Source organism: Felis catus, chromosome A1 (assembly GCF_018350175.1).
Source record: "Felis catus isolate Fca126 chromosome A1, F.catus_Fca126_mat1.0, whole genome shotgun sequence".
Classification (NCBI taxonomy): Eukaryota; Metazoa; Chordata; class Mammalia; order Carnivora; family Felidae; genus Felis; species Felis catus.
In genome coordinates this window covers 210,969,154-210,983,720 of record NC_058368.1, presented here as the reverse complement: position 1 = coordinate 210,983,720, position 14,567 = coordinate 210,969,154, and the positions used below count along the sequence as shown (strand labels likewise).

Sequence of the window (14,567 nt, the reverse complement as noted above, 5' to 3'; positions counted from 1 at the left end):
TTCACATAATCCGTAACAGGCATTTTATATACATAAGTTGAATACATAAAACAAAGAGTTACTTTTGTAAACTGAGACAGATTAGAAGCGTTAGAAATTTATCTAGCTAGATCTGATTTATAAAGCATAATTTTCCTCAGGGTATTCTCTTCTTATACTGGCCAGGAACAGGAATAGCAGAACAGGATGAACCAAAATGGACTTGAACAAAGGATAAATGTAATTCAAATAGCATTGAAAGTTTAGAATGTTGAGCTTTTTTATATAGGAAGTATGCTATGAAGTATAAAATAGTTCAGGTAAACAACAAGAGTCAAATGCATGCAGATGGGAAACTCATTTGATTTGTTATTACATATTTGCATATGAGATTATGCAATCACAGGTGATATATCCAAAAATAGCTAGTAAAGCTTAACTTAAAGGGGGATTACTTATGTCCTTTTTATGAATGGATTGCCTTGCCTGGACTTCCCATTTCATGCTTTGGAGCTTGTGAAGATTGAATATAAACATACAGCTTTGAAGGCTATCATTTGCTAGCCCAGTTTTAGGAAGGAAGTATTCAGGGGAAATCATAAGTCTTTCAAAGACATTGCAGGCCAGATACAGATCGAATAATGATTGGTTTCTTGCTACTGCAACCTTGGTGTGACATATGAATTTGAAAGATGGTATTGTTCCTTACTACCATCCTCCATGAGAGGAAAAGACTCAACAAACCAGATGCCAATTATTTTCCAGGGCCCCTGGGGTTTCCAATCTATGATGCCGAAGGGAAATCTACATATTTTACTCTGCTGATATGTTTAGTAATCACCACATTCCCAACATGCATGTGGTATGGTCTGCTTTTGTAACAATCCTCCTGGATAATTGAAATCCGCAATCTAGTTTTAAAAAAACCCTGCCACTTGATCGATCAAGCTAAATAATGAGGATTCACTTGCTTGAGTAATCTAAGCAGGACATTTAAATCAAGTACATTATGCACAGTTTTCCCTCCCTGCTGACTGGCAAGTGCACTTGGAAGAACAGACAGATCTTGCTGCTCCCTGATAAGGTCAGAGAAGCTTAGCTAGAATGTAGTGATGCTTAAAGCTCATTGGTTTTGCCTCTGGAGCACAAGGCTGTTACTATGACTACAAAGCTGCGGTTGCTATGGCATCCACAGGCTTTTCCAATGTCAAGGCTTCCGGGTGGCCCAGCACAAAAGCTATTACTTTATGTTGTTTTCAAGAAGTCTTTGAATAGTAGTGCAGAGTCAAAATAATTCCAGGTAAACAAGGTTTCCCCTACTTTTCCATGTAAACAGAAGACTGGTCTTCAAAGTAGGAGTAAATGATGGGAAACAAATCTATTTCTCCCAATGAGCCCATCAGAGAAATAAATTAGAATTGAAAGGAGGGAAAAAACGCGTACAACCAGTACTAAAGTACTGCTTTACTTCCCACTGTCTAAACGTAGATTTAAAATGTATGGAGAATTTTTAAATAATCTCACACAAATCTGTAAATCATTTAGATTGGCAAGCCACATTAGCCAACTCAGTGTTTGGTAAGAAAGATCAGCAGTGTTACAATGCAGGAAAACAGAGAGACACAGATTGCACCACAATGGGAAACTCATTTACAGTCTTGACTCTAGAGTAGCAAGTATCAATTCTTTTTTATTTGTTTGCTCATTTCAGCTTTGTTGAGGTATGATGGACAAATAATCATTGCCAAATGTTAATGACAAATATATAAATCATATGTACATATTGAAGGTATGCAATGTGATGTTTTGATATACGTTACACTGATAAATGATGCCTCTAAGCAAGCTAATTAATCTCTCCGGCAGCTTATATATTTACCTTGTGTGTATGTGTAGATGGTAAGAACCTTTATGATCTACTCTCTTAGCAAAGGTCAAGTGTACAATACATTATTATTAATTATAGTCACCACACTGTATACTAGATTCCAGAATGTATTAATCTGATAACTAAAATTTATTTTTTCACGGACACTTTTCCTGACACCCATACCAGATTGCTTCTCTATGTTATATACTCCTAGAATGTTCTGTCCTTCATAGAACTCAACACTCCTGTAACAAATGTCACTCTTTCCTTCTAGACTCTACAAAGGCAACTATGTTACAGCTCCATCACCCAACATAATGCCCATAACAGTGCTCAATAAATAGTGCTAACTGGCTTAAAAGAAAATGGAAAGCTCGCTGGGAAAGGCATAAGTTATCCAGTTTGCTTCAAATACAGAGTTCATAAGACTGAGCCATTTATATATGATTCAGTAGACAAGGAAAGGCAACGTAGGATTCTGATCTAGGGTTGACAAGGTCAGTGCGGAGTATATTCACATTACTTCCTACTTGGAACTGAGGGCAGTCCAGCCAGACAAACACGGTGTTTGTCTGTCTTGTTTCTATTACAATGTCAGCTTACCAGTCACAGCCATTGTTGCTTATAAACACAGACTTGATCATAAGAACATTTGGGATCCAGCACCTCTCAATAATGTGATTTACAAATTCAGCCAATGTTACCTGATAATACAGAGTTATAAAATTTTCACTCCTTTGGATGTACCAATGTTTTACTGCCAACTAGCTCTAAGCAAGAAAGGCCAATTTAAAAATAACGCCAGGAAATGTACTAAAAAACATACAGCCCCTTTTGGGCACAGCTTTGATTTTGGATGCGGAGCAAAAGCAGAGAGAAAGCAACATTAGTGTCATTTTCCGTTTTTACTTAAAGAAAAAAAACCCCAGCATTGTCTCACAAATGTCAACTGCTCTGAACATCAGAATCAGAGATGACAGTGTCCATGGGTGTGAAAGCAGAGGGAAGAAGGCTGTTTTTCCTAGTTTTGTAGTTCCTCTTCTTCTGTGAAGAAGATAGTTCATTGGCAATTGTCTCATCCCTAAACGTATCTTTCCTCATAAAATCTAGTCTCCTTGGGACTATGAGTCAGTGATTGTCTACTTGTGCCCACCAAGCCCAAACAGAGCTCCAGGCACTTGTATTCTGGGCATTGCTGGGTCTTCATTGTGTGTTAAGTATCTGGTTCTGTGCCATAAACGCTCAATAAACAATGAGTAATGAGAACAATTAATACTATTTTGAGAGTTTTGTGAAACCAAATAAAAGATATATTAATTCTTAGCTAAATGTATTTGAAAGACTATAATCTAATTTGTGGTAATACTGGAATATTGTAGTTAAGATGTGAGCTTTGGAATCTGGAAAGAAAACCTGGTTCTGCCATCTACTAGTTGTGTGACCTTGAACAAGTTATTATTGAGTAATTCCCCCCAATGTCATACACCTATAAGCACTTACTATGTGCCAGCTACTTTACCCTGAAGTATCCCCATTATTATTTTCTGCATTGTTCCATTAGGGATACTGAAGCAGGGAGGTTAAGTAACTCATCCAAGGTTACAACTAATAAATTTTATAACCAGAGTTCTAATTCCGGGAATCTGGTTTCTAGACCTTGCTCTTACACTACCGTCTCTAAGCCTTAGTTACTTCTGTAAAGCAGTTACAGTGAGAGCTGCCTCGTAACATAGTTGAGATTTAAGTGATAAAATATATGTGAAATGTTTAGCACAGTGTCAGACCATAGTGTATTCTCATTAAATGCTCTCTATGATAACTAATAATCTATGAGTTTTATAATCATGAAGAATATTAACTGCATACTCAATTATCAGTTAGTTACTCATGTATTATTTTTTTTTCCTTTTTGTATTGTCCATGATTTAATGTTAGTCTTATACTGGATTTCCTCTTCTAATGAGTATAACTCTGGGGGATTGTCCCTTTCTTGGGTTGATGTGTGTTTAAGAAATATTCATATTCAGGGGCGCCTGGGTGGCTCAGTCGGTTGAGCGGCCGACTTCAGCTCAGGTCATGATCTCGTGGTCTGTGGGTTCGAGCCCTGCGTCGGGCTCTGTGCTGACAGCTCAGAGTCTGGAGCCTGTTCCAGATTCTGTGTCTCCCTCTCTCTGACCCTCCCCCGTTCATGCTCTGTCTCTCTCTGTCTCAAAAATAAATAAACATTAAAAAAAAAGAAATATTCATATTCATACAGTGTGGTGTTATACTGGTGTGTGTGGTTACATTGGTACAATGTGGTGTTACCCTAGGTACTAAGACTCAGCAGTGAGTATTTTCAATGTGGTTGATGTACTCACTTTTTAACTATATTTTTAAGGTCCTTAGAGCAATGGTATATATCTATACTTGTTAAGGGAACAGACGGACATTAATGAAAAGGGCAGATTTTTTTTAAATCAAAAGTTTTGTAGTATTCTGAAATAAAGTAAAGCATGTTTCTTTTTCAACTAAATACTTTTCAGCTCCATGCAAAAGCTTTTTATTCGTGCATAGAACATGGACCCTTTTAAACTCCAGTCCTTGTTGGTTATTTCTACTGTTAACTGACTGAAGATCACTGAAAAAGGTACAAATAAAATACATCAATTAGTTTATGGGCACCCACCCCTCCTCTGCGGGATTCAGAATCTCTTAACATGCCATCGATCTGCCCCAAGCACTGGTTCTATTCTGTGTTAATTTTCTTCCTCCGAATAAAGGCTAGTGTAGTTTGGATGAGAGCCTGCTTTTAGCAGTTGTGCAGGATGGACAATATGGGAAAATGGAAAAATCTCAAACATATGGTTCATTGCCTACGTAAGACATTTATTTAATTTTGAAGCTGCACAGGAGGCGAAGGTCCAAAGCTTCTGAAAAACAGAATGAAACCTCCTTCATTCTCACAAAACAGTGACCTCTGTAGGAGGATGCCTGAACTAAATAACCTGCAGAATATCAAGGCCAAAGAGTCAAAGACCACCAGAAGTCCGAGAGGCCCATATGCCGGGAATAGTGATGAACCAGAGCTTACCAAGACTATAAGCCCAGCACTGACCTAGCTCAATCCTGATTGGATCATGGTGATGTATGATCTACTTTTCTGTTTATAAGAGGAGAGGCTGGACTCCATTTGGGAAAGATAATATCGTCTGGAAACACTACAGTTCTTTTGTACCCAATAAAATTAAGATACTTGATATGAGATGAAGCAAGGCCATTTGGTCAGTAACCAATAGGGAAAAAGTAGACAACTGAAGCATACCTGACAGTGATTCAGAACTTGAGGTCAGCAGACATAAACTTTAAGATAACTATGATTAATATGTTAAAAAGAGTAAGAGATGGGGGAAAATACATGAAAAGATACAAGATGTTACAGAATTGAAATATATAAGAGAACCAAATGCACATTCTAGAATTAAAACATATCATATCTTTAAAAATTTAGTGAATTTATTATGTGAATTCACATAAACTTTAAGATAACTATGATTAATATGTTAAAAAGAGTAAGAGATGGGGGAAAATACATGAAAAGATACAAGATGCTACAGAATTGAAATATATAAGAGAACCAAATGCACATTCTAGAATTAAAACATATCATATATTTAAAAATTTAGTGAATTCATTTAATAGTATAGTGGATACACTGAAATATTGAATTAATTAACTGGATAAAAGTTTTTTTTATGTTTGTTTATTTTTGAAAGAAAGAGAGACAGAGCATGAGCAGGGGAGGGACAGAGAGAGAGGGAGACACAGAATCTGAAGCAGGCTCCAGGCTTTGAGCTGTCAGCACAGAGCCCGTTGTGGGGCTCGAATTCACAAACTGCGAGATCATGACCTGAACCAAAGTCAGATACTTAACTGATCGAGCCACCCCTGGATAACAGTTATTAAGTACCTAAGAAGCACACCTAATACAAAGAAGAAAAATGAACAAAAATGTAAAAATCATGGTGAACAAAAATTCCAACATTTATATAATTGGATTCAAAAAGGGAAAAAAGATATAGACTGAGTCAGAAGCAATTTTTGAACAGGTAATGGTAGAGAACTTTCCATAACTGATGAAAGACTTCAAAGCATAGACTCAAGAATCTTAGAGAACCCCAAGCAGCAAAAGTTCAAAGAAAATCATACAAACAAAGCACATCATAGTCAAACCGGCTGAAAATTAAAGACCCAGAGAAAATCTTTCAAGTAACAGAAACAAAAGACACTTAAACTTCTAAGAAACCACAGTAATACTGACAGGTGACTTCCCATCAGAAATGATAAGACAGGACTGCTGAGTGACATAAAGTCCTGAGAGAAAATCCCTCCAAATTTGACTTCTATACCCAGAAAAAACATCCTTATCATGACTTCTTAGTTACTCTGCCATCAATAGACTGTCTAAACAAACAAAAACAACAAAAGGAGTTCTCTAGACAGAAGGGAAATGAGCCCAGATGAAGACAGAAATGTCAGTGGCAAGAAAGAACCCGAGGCAGAGTAAATATATAGGTAAATAGAAATGAAATTGACCGTACAAAGCACTATTATTATTCTCCATGCACTAAAATGCATTAAAATAACAACAAAAGGCAAGAAGATGGTAAGAAGATGTGAAGTATTCTAAGGTTGTGGACTTAGGAGAAAAATGGCAAAAGTAATACTTTACATCATTGTCAACAATGCATGAAATCAACTCTGAAATTGTGTTCCCTAAAGCCTAGTATAATGGCTTGGTATACCAGGCGTTAGCTTCCTTCAATATTACAAGTTCCATTACCAAATTGCCACTTTCTTGCAAGGATACATCCACTTCTGTACCCCCAATTAATTTCCTTTGACCAAACTTAAGACCAGAGTAGACCTCAATCTCGTTATTTCCTCCACCTTTGAGCAATTCACTTTCAACAAGTCAAGAATTTGTTGGGTTCATTATATTTTAGAAGAGCAAGTCTACCAGCTGGTGTCTAGACTTTTGCCCCGTCACGTGTATAATAGTTTGCTTCTATGATACACACCGCTAAAATCTTTTTAATGGCCAGCCAGCTTGTAGTTACTATGCCGGTTAATTCTAACCTCAGAGTGATTCCTCTCACTCTGCAGATCTATTTCACTTATCTCTATTTTTCTGTCCTTCAATTTAATCTGTTTCTTTTGAATGAGGAATAAGTTCCCTTCCAGGGACATGTTATCAACCCATACCATCAGGTCTATGAGATAGTTATGAGCCTCCATTGATGTTTATTTGTTCATATTTATATTTTATTTTATTTATCATCTATACTGGGCTTATGGACCACTTTGTTCTCACTCATCTTTCCATTTGTTTTTCTACTATAAATTTCAATCTATTTCTTTCTCTCTCAACAGTAATATAGATAAAATACAGACTCTGGAGCTAGAGTGCCTTGCTTCTAAATCCCAGCTCCGCTGAGGGTCACACTGAGCTGTGAGGTGCTTCAGGGGCGTCCTTAAGAGTCAGCAGCATGGTGGAAGACATCGAGAGCTACCAGACGGCCCCTTTTGACAGACGCTTCCCCAGCCACAATCAGACCAGGAACTGCTGACAGAAGTCGCTGGGCTTTCACCGCTGTGAGAAGGCAAAGACTGCGACAGGGGGTGATGTCTTTGGTGTGTGAATGGTACCTGTGTGTGTACAAGTCCCTCCGCCCCATATCTGGGTGTCAGTCTGGGACGACGACCAGACGGAAGGCACGTTTCCTGGGAAGATCTGAACTGGCCCCGCCCACCTCTCTACTGTCTCCATCCTTCTCCCAGGGTGGTGAAGGGGGATCTGGGTGCACTGTGATACCCACTTTGGGGTCCTGAATCACGGCTTAACTAATAATAAACACTCATTGGAAAGTGTAAAAAAAACAATCCCAGCTCCAGTAACTACTAGGTAACCATGGACCTAGTGTTTTTCCTTACCCTCAACTTCTCTGCCTAAGTGTCCTCATCTTTAAAATGTCGATAAAGATGATAGTGGTATTTGCTATTATTTGGAATTGAGGGGTTTAATCTGAATTAACATGAATGGGATTTTTTTTTTAATATTTATTTATTTTTGAGAGAGAGAGAGAGAGAGAGAGAGAGAGAGAGAGAGAGAGAGCTAACAGCTCTGAGCTATCAGCCCAGAGCCCTGCGAGGACTAGAACCCACCCACCGTGAGATCATGACCTGAGTTGAAGTTGAGCACTCAACCGACTGAGCCACCCAGGTGCTCCTAGAAATGGGATTCATAATCGTTTGTGCTGGACAAATGATAACACGTTAAATAAATCCTAGCTGCAATTCTTTCTATTCCTTATTTGTTATCTTTTTTTTTTCTTTTTGTTGTCCTGGTTTATTGTTTCATGCAATGATTTTTCTTTATTTCCTTCGTATTTAAGTTTAAAAATATTTCTATCCTGGCTAATTTTAACAACAACAACAACAACAACAACAACAACAAAATCTTTTTTTATTTTTAAAAGTTTTTAAAGTTTATTTATTTTGAGAGAGAGACAGAGGGAGGAGAGGAGGGGCCGAGAGAGGGGGAGAGAGAGAATTCCTCTAGGGGCTCAAACTCACAAACTGTGAGATCATGACCTGAGCCGAAACCAAGACTCAGACACTTAGCTGAATGTGCCACCCAGGTGCCCCACGATAGAATCTTCCTTGTACTGTCTCAACAGTCCTGTCTCCATGCGTGCCTTTCACTAGCTCTGCCGCTCAAGGCTTCAGAAAACAGCGCGGTTGGGGCGCCTGGGTGGCGCAGTCGGTTAAGCATCCGACTTCAGCCAGGTCACGATCTCGCGGTCCGTGAGTTCGAGCCCCGCGTCGGGCTCTGGGCTGATGGCTCAGAGCCTGGAGCCTGTTTCCGATTCTGTGTCTCCCTCTCTCTCTGCCCCTCCCCCGTTCATGCTCTGTCTCTCTCTGTCTCAAAAATAAATAAAACGTTAAAAAAAAAAAAGAAAAAAAAATCCTTCAACTAAAATGAAGGGTATTTCTCTGTCCCCAACAGGAAAATGTCAGTAGGAAGGAAAGAAAGGTTGCCTTACTACTCCCCTAACCTCTTGCTAATTAGACTCACTATGAAGTTTCATGGAAAAAGTTGGGAGAAACTCCCTTAAGAAGGGGAAGCCTTGGGGCGCCTGGGTGGTGCAGTCGGTTAAGCGTCCGACTTCAGCCAGGTCACCATCTCGCGGTCTGTGAGTTCGAGCCCCGCGTCAGGCTCTGGGCTGATGGCTCGGAGCCTGGAGCCTGTTTCCGATTCTGTGTCTCCCTCTCTCTCTGCCCCTCCCCCGTTCATGCTCTGTCTCTCTCTGTCCCAAAAATAAATAAAAACGTTGAAAAAAAAATAAAATAAAAAAAGAAAACAGCGCGGTTGCATTTTCCACATATAAACCCTTCTAAAGACAACTGTGTTATCCCCTGCGAGTGGTCTCACTTTAAACTAAACGTCTTCATTTCCCCTCTCTGTTCTTGCGAAAAATATGTTATCTGCTCTAGCACTGTCTTTGCTAGCAGGAAAAGGAAATTGGGTCTGCAGTGCTCATCATTTGAGGACACAAATGCACACATTTCGCAGTGGAATGCAGAAGACCTGCTACGTCTTTTGTGTTCTTGGTTTAAGAAACTGCCGTGTCAGATCCACAAGCTATCACCCCGGCCGTACACAAGCAGCCTAGCCCCAAAGAGCTCAAAACTAAACACTGGTTATATTGTAATAGGTGACAGAAACAATAGTGGGAGGTTTGACGCTTGGCCAGCCCTGGTTAGCCAAGGATTAGCCTACACCCTACCCAGCATGCAGTAAGCAGGAGAGCAGAGAAGGGCAAAGCTGGAAAGGGAGGGATCGTGTGGGCCAGAGCAAAGAAAGAAAGCGAAATGAGACCAGACAGGCAAAGCATGTTATTTTCCCCTATGAGCCAGGAACCATCCGTAGTACGCAGAGCTACACTGAAAATACAGTGTGAGGGACTGATTTGATGACTACTTCAAAAACTATGTTTTAAATGTTTGGGGTGTACAAGTGAAAGCACTCTAGCAAAACACTCGTGCCCCTCACTGTTTAATCTGTCTGTAGGGTTTTGATACCTTTTTTTTTGTTTCCCTCACCAACACCGTTTCTTAGAAGAGTCCTTTGATGTTAAGGAGGTCTTTCTATGCGACTCTTGAGAGTATTTTTTTTCCTTTTTTTTTTTTTTTTCTTTCCTGAGAAACAGGAAGTTGTTACTTTCCCTGAAGTAAGCAAACCAGAATGCTAAGGGATTCTTGTTTTCAGTTCACAACTTCAACCCCCAGGTAACGCAGACAACTCCATTACTCTTTACCTTCTTCTGTACAAAGCCAGTCATCTTAGCAAATGCCCCTCTGCTTCCTTCTTGTCCCCAGAAGTAACCTACTACTTACTTTAATCAGAGCTGGTGGCCTAGGGGCAGACTGAGTCTTGTTTTGACAAACAATTTAGGAATTATTCAATTGATTTTCCCCTATCAACCCACTAACTTTCAGTTGCAAAATCAGATAACTTCTGAACCATGATAACATAAAGCAATAGTTTCTACACACACATCCACATGCACACACATGCACACTCACAAATATTTTGTACGCTAGACAGTAGTTAAATATTCTTTTAAAATTTTTTTTCTCTTTTTAATGTTTATTTATTGACAGAGGAAGAGAGAAAGACCAACTGCAAGGAGGGGCTGGGGGGCAGAGAGAGAGAGAGAGAGAAAGAGAGAGAGAGAGAGAGAGAGAGAGAGAGAGAGGGAGAGAGAGAGAGAGAGAGACTGTCAGCACAGAGCTGATTGTGGGGCTCGAATTCAAAAAATGCGAGATCACAACCGGAGCCGAAGGCAGGCTCAACCAACTGAGCCACCCAGGTGTCCCTATATTCTTTCATCTTTAATATCCATGTGAGGTGGGGGCTTCATGGAGAGGCTTATTCCTATTCGTTATTCAAAATGTTTGAGCATGAAGCTAGCTGGGGAGAGGATACATAGTAGCATCAGATTCTCAGAAGCGTCTCTGAAACTTTGTTAGACAGGATAAGCCAGCAAAGCTTAAAAATGAAACCTGGAATACCAGTGGCTTAGCATATCAAAGTCTTGTTTCTTGCTCCTAAGTATACGTGCAATTCAGTTTGATTAGGGGGAGAAACACGAGGACCTCTCTGTTTCTCACACAGTTACTCAGGGTTCCAGGCTCATGCAAGGGCCATCATCTCATTGCTACACCATATGGACCGGGGCCAACGTGGGAAAACCAGCATGGAGATTTCGCCTCTGCTCTTCTTTGCTTCTTCCCAGAAGGGACACACCTCACTTCCACTTATTTTAATCCATTGGCAACAACCAGTCACGTGGCTTCGCTTAACTGTAATAGGGCTAGGAAGTGTAATTTTTTTAACGTTTATTTATTTTTTGAGAGACAGAGACAGAGTGTGAGTGGGGGAGGGGCAGAGACAGGGGGTCACAGAGTCCAAAGCAGGCACTAGGTTCTGAGGTGTCAGTACAGAGCCCAACATGGGGATCGAACCCATGAACCGTGAGATCGTGACCTGAGCTGAAGTCAGACATTTAACCAACTGAGTCCCCAGGCGCCCTGGAAGTGTGATTTTTTATATGAGTAAGAGGAGAGGAAAGCAGATATTGGTTCTGCAAGAGAAATTTCTACTATGGACCCTAAAGGGTGTGGGGTTATACTAGACGTTTATCAAATAGTCTTACAGAAAATTAATGCCTCTGTTTGGTAGCAGGGACTCTGGAGGACAGAGGCAACATTACCTATATATGATTGAGAAATGATTATGTAAAGGATTTGAAACTTAATCACAGAGCTTTTGGAGTTTTCTTTCCTAATAATATTTGGACCTGGAAATGAGAAGAGAGGACCAAATGTATTAAGTGCAGGACAAGAAGCACTAACAATTATGTCTTTGGTAACATAATTCCATTTAGGATGACATAAAAGCTTTCAACAATTTACGGCATTAAAGTATTAAAAAAACCCTCGTTTTTTAAAATGAAAAGCTTTAAATGACTTGAATCTTTAAATCACAGTAGAAATGTGTCACTAGCATGTGGAACTATTTAAAATTATACTTATATCATTTTGGAATTAAAGCAGAGTGGAGTGCTCCAGGAGAAGGAATTTTCAGGTCCACACAACAGGGCATTTAGCCTTGTTTTGCCCAGGGTTCATTCTCCACACCACCCCCACAATTACCTGTCTCGCCGTGTCTCTGAACTGCTCAAAACCTTTCAGCTCCCCATCAAGCTCAGAATACAGTGAACATTTCCGAGCATCTATTACAGAGTCCAAAGTCATGGAGCCCCTACCTGCTTCTTCAGTTTAAGCCTCTACAATGACCTATCTCCTGCTCCATTGTTTTGGAACCCCAAACCTCTTCACACAGGCTGTGATCTGTTGGCTTCAGATATTTTATACATATTCAGTAACCATGTGGAGGGAAATAGTTAGCAAAAACAATTAGAATATTCTTATTACAACCCTGGTGTCCGGATGAACTTTGTTTAACAGCAATGTGTTTTCTTATTTTAAGTAGGAAGAAAGAGGCAAAATCATCCTTGAATTTTCAGAGGTACATTGGGATTTCACATTCCATTTTTCAAAAGCAGAAATACAGACTTATTGATACCAATAGTCAAAGCACTAGGTCTTTTGTGAGATCTTTTTTTCAGTTTCAAATGTTATACAGGCTAATAATGACAAATGAAATCCAAAAGGATGTTAATAATAATAAAGTAGTATTATTACATGTAGTAACATTATACTAGTAAGATCATTAGGAATACGTTAATAATCCCTTCTCAACTCTTTCCATGTCTACCCCTTTAGGTAAGCAGTACAAATAATCTGCCTTTCTATTATTTCCCAACTTTCTGGGTTCAAGTTACCAAAAGATGTAAATGTATCAATAAGGACTTTTTTTCTTTTTTCTTTCTTCCTTTTTTTTTTTTTAACAAGTGACAGAAAACCCAACCCAAACTCATTTGGATTAAAGAGCTGGTGTAGCTCCAGGTGTAGCTCGGGTAATATCTTCAGGATTCAGTTTCTCTGGGTCTCTCAGCTCCTTTGTGGGCAGGCTTCATCAAGGTGGCTGGTGGAGGCCACCTTCCCTCTGGTCCAAGTCCCGCAGGAAAGACCTGCCTCACCTGCTATCACCCAGCACTCCTGGAGTTCTCAGAAAAAAAATGTGTTTAGCTACATTTGATGGGCTTCGATCGTACTGACTTTGTGTTCTTGAGCTCTCCATGTTTCCCCGAGATCATATACTCTACCCTGTATCGGGGGAGGGGACACCCACTGGAAGCATGAGGCCGGGATGGGAGCGTTAGAGCCTTGCGTGAGGTTCAGGTGCTTTTGCTTAAGGTGCAATTGATGAACGATGGGCACATACGTAATATAGGCCGTGGTTTTTCTACAGCTTTCCTCAGAGTCGGAAACTGAGGCTCATTCTTGTTAATGGTTTAATAATTACATTTTATGGCATAGAATTATCATAATTTTTAAACCTACCAGTGGACATTCAGAATTCTTCTTATTTATATTCTATATGCCACAAACAATGCTGCAATAAACCTTCTTATATACTGCAGCTTTTATTGTTATTTGCTACATTTTGAAAGTGGGTTTTCTTCATAAATGGCTATGGCTACAGATATATGTGTATGTATATTCTTTTTATAATTTGCTAAAAATTGCCAGGTTTTTTTTTTCAAAAAGGGTATGACAATTCACACTCAATATTTGAGTGTGCCCATTTCCCTACATATGCCCGAGGACTGGATATTTCTGTTCTTTTAATTTTTTAGGCTTATTTCTTTTGAGAGAGAGAAAGAGTGTGGACACATGTGCGAACGCAAGCGGGGGAGAGGCAGAGAGCAAGGGAGAGAGAATCCCAAGCAGGTTCCGCACTGTCACCATAGAGCCCAACAAGGGGCTCGATCTCACAAACTGTGAGATCAGGACCTGAGCCAAAATCTAGAGTCTGACACTTAACTGAGTCACCCATGCGCCCCTGTTCTTTTAATTTTTGAGGTGAAAATGCCATCTTATTTTTTCAATGAAATTGATCATCTTTCCAAATATTTATTTAAATAGATTCACATATTTATTTAATTTTCTTTAATTCTCTATAGACATGTGTGTGTGTGTATGTGTGTGTGTTAGTGCCTTTGTTTAACCAGTTTGTAAACACTTTTTATTATACAAAAATCAAATATCTGACTGCTTTCTGTGTTGCAAGCATTTCCTTTTGATTTTTACTGTGAGACTTTCTCCCCATGGGAAAATTTAAACTTTCTGTTGTCAGGTGTAACTACCTTTACCTCACCTCCTGTCTGCAGATAGTGCCTGCTTCTCGGCTCCTTCACGCATACTCTGTCTACTTGCCTCTAAGCAGCCTCTGTGGCTGCATTTCCCTGTTTTTGCTGAAACTTTCAGTACTGCACGAACCCTCTTATCCATTTTCCTCTTTTCCAGCGGCACTAAATGCCCTCAAAACATCTCCACATAGCTACACAAAGCCTACATAGAGCCATCTCTGCCTCAGACTAGACGCCCAGTTCCCAGTCTGGCACCTCCCATTCTTTGCCATCCGGACAATCTAACTAGACCATGCTCAGCTGTGTCCAGGATTGTAACACCAGCACTTTTAGCA

General features: G+C 39.7%; 1 pseudogene; it reads left to right on the top strand.

Annotated features, from left to right (window-relative positions):
* Positions 1 to 1,105: 1,105 nt before the first annotated feature.
* LOC101101193 lies at positions 1,106 to 7,957 on the top strand (annotated as a pseudogene).
* The last annotated feature ends 6,610 nt before the right edge of the window (positions 7,958 to 14,567 follow it).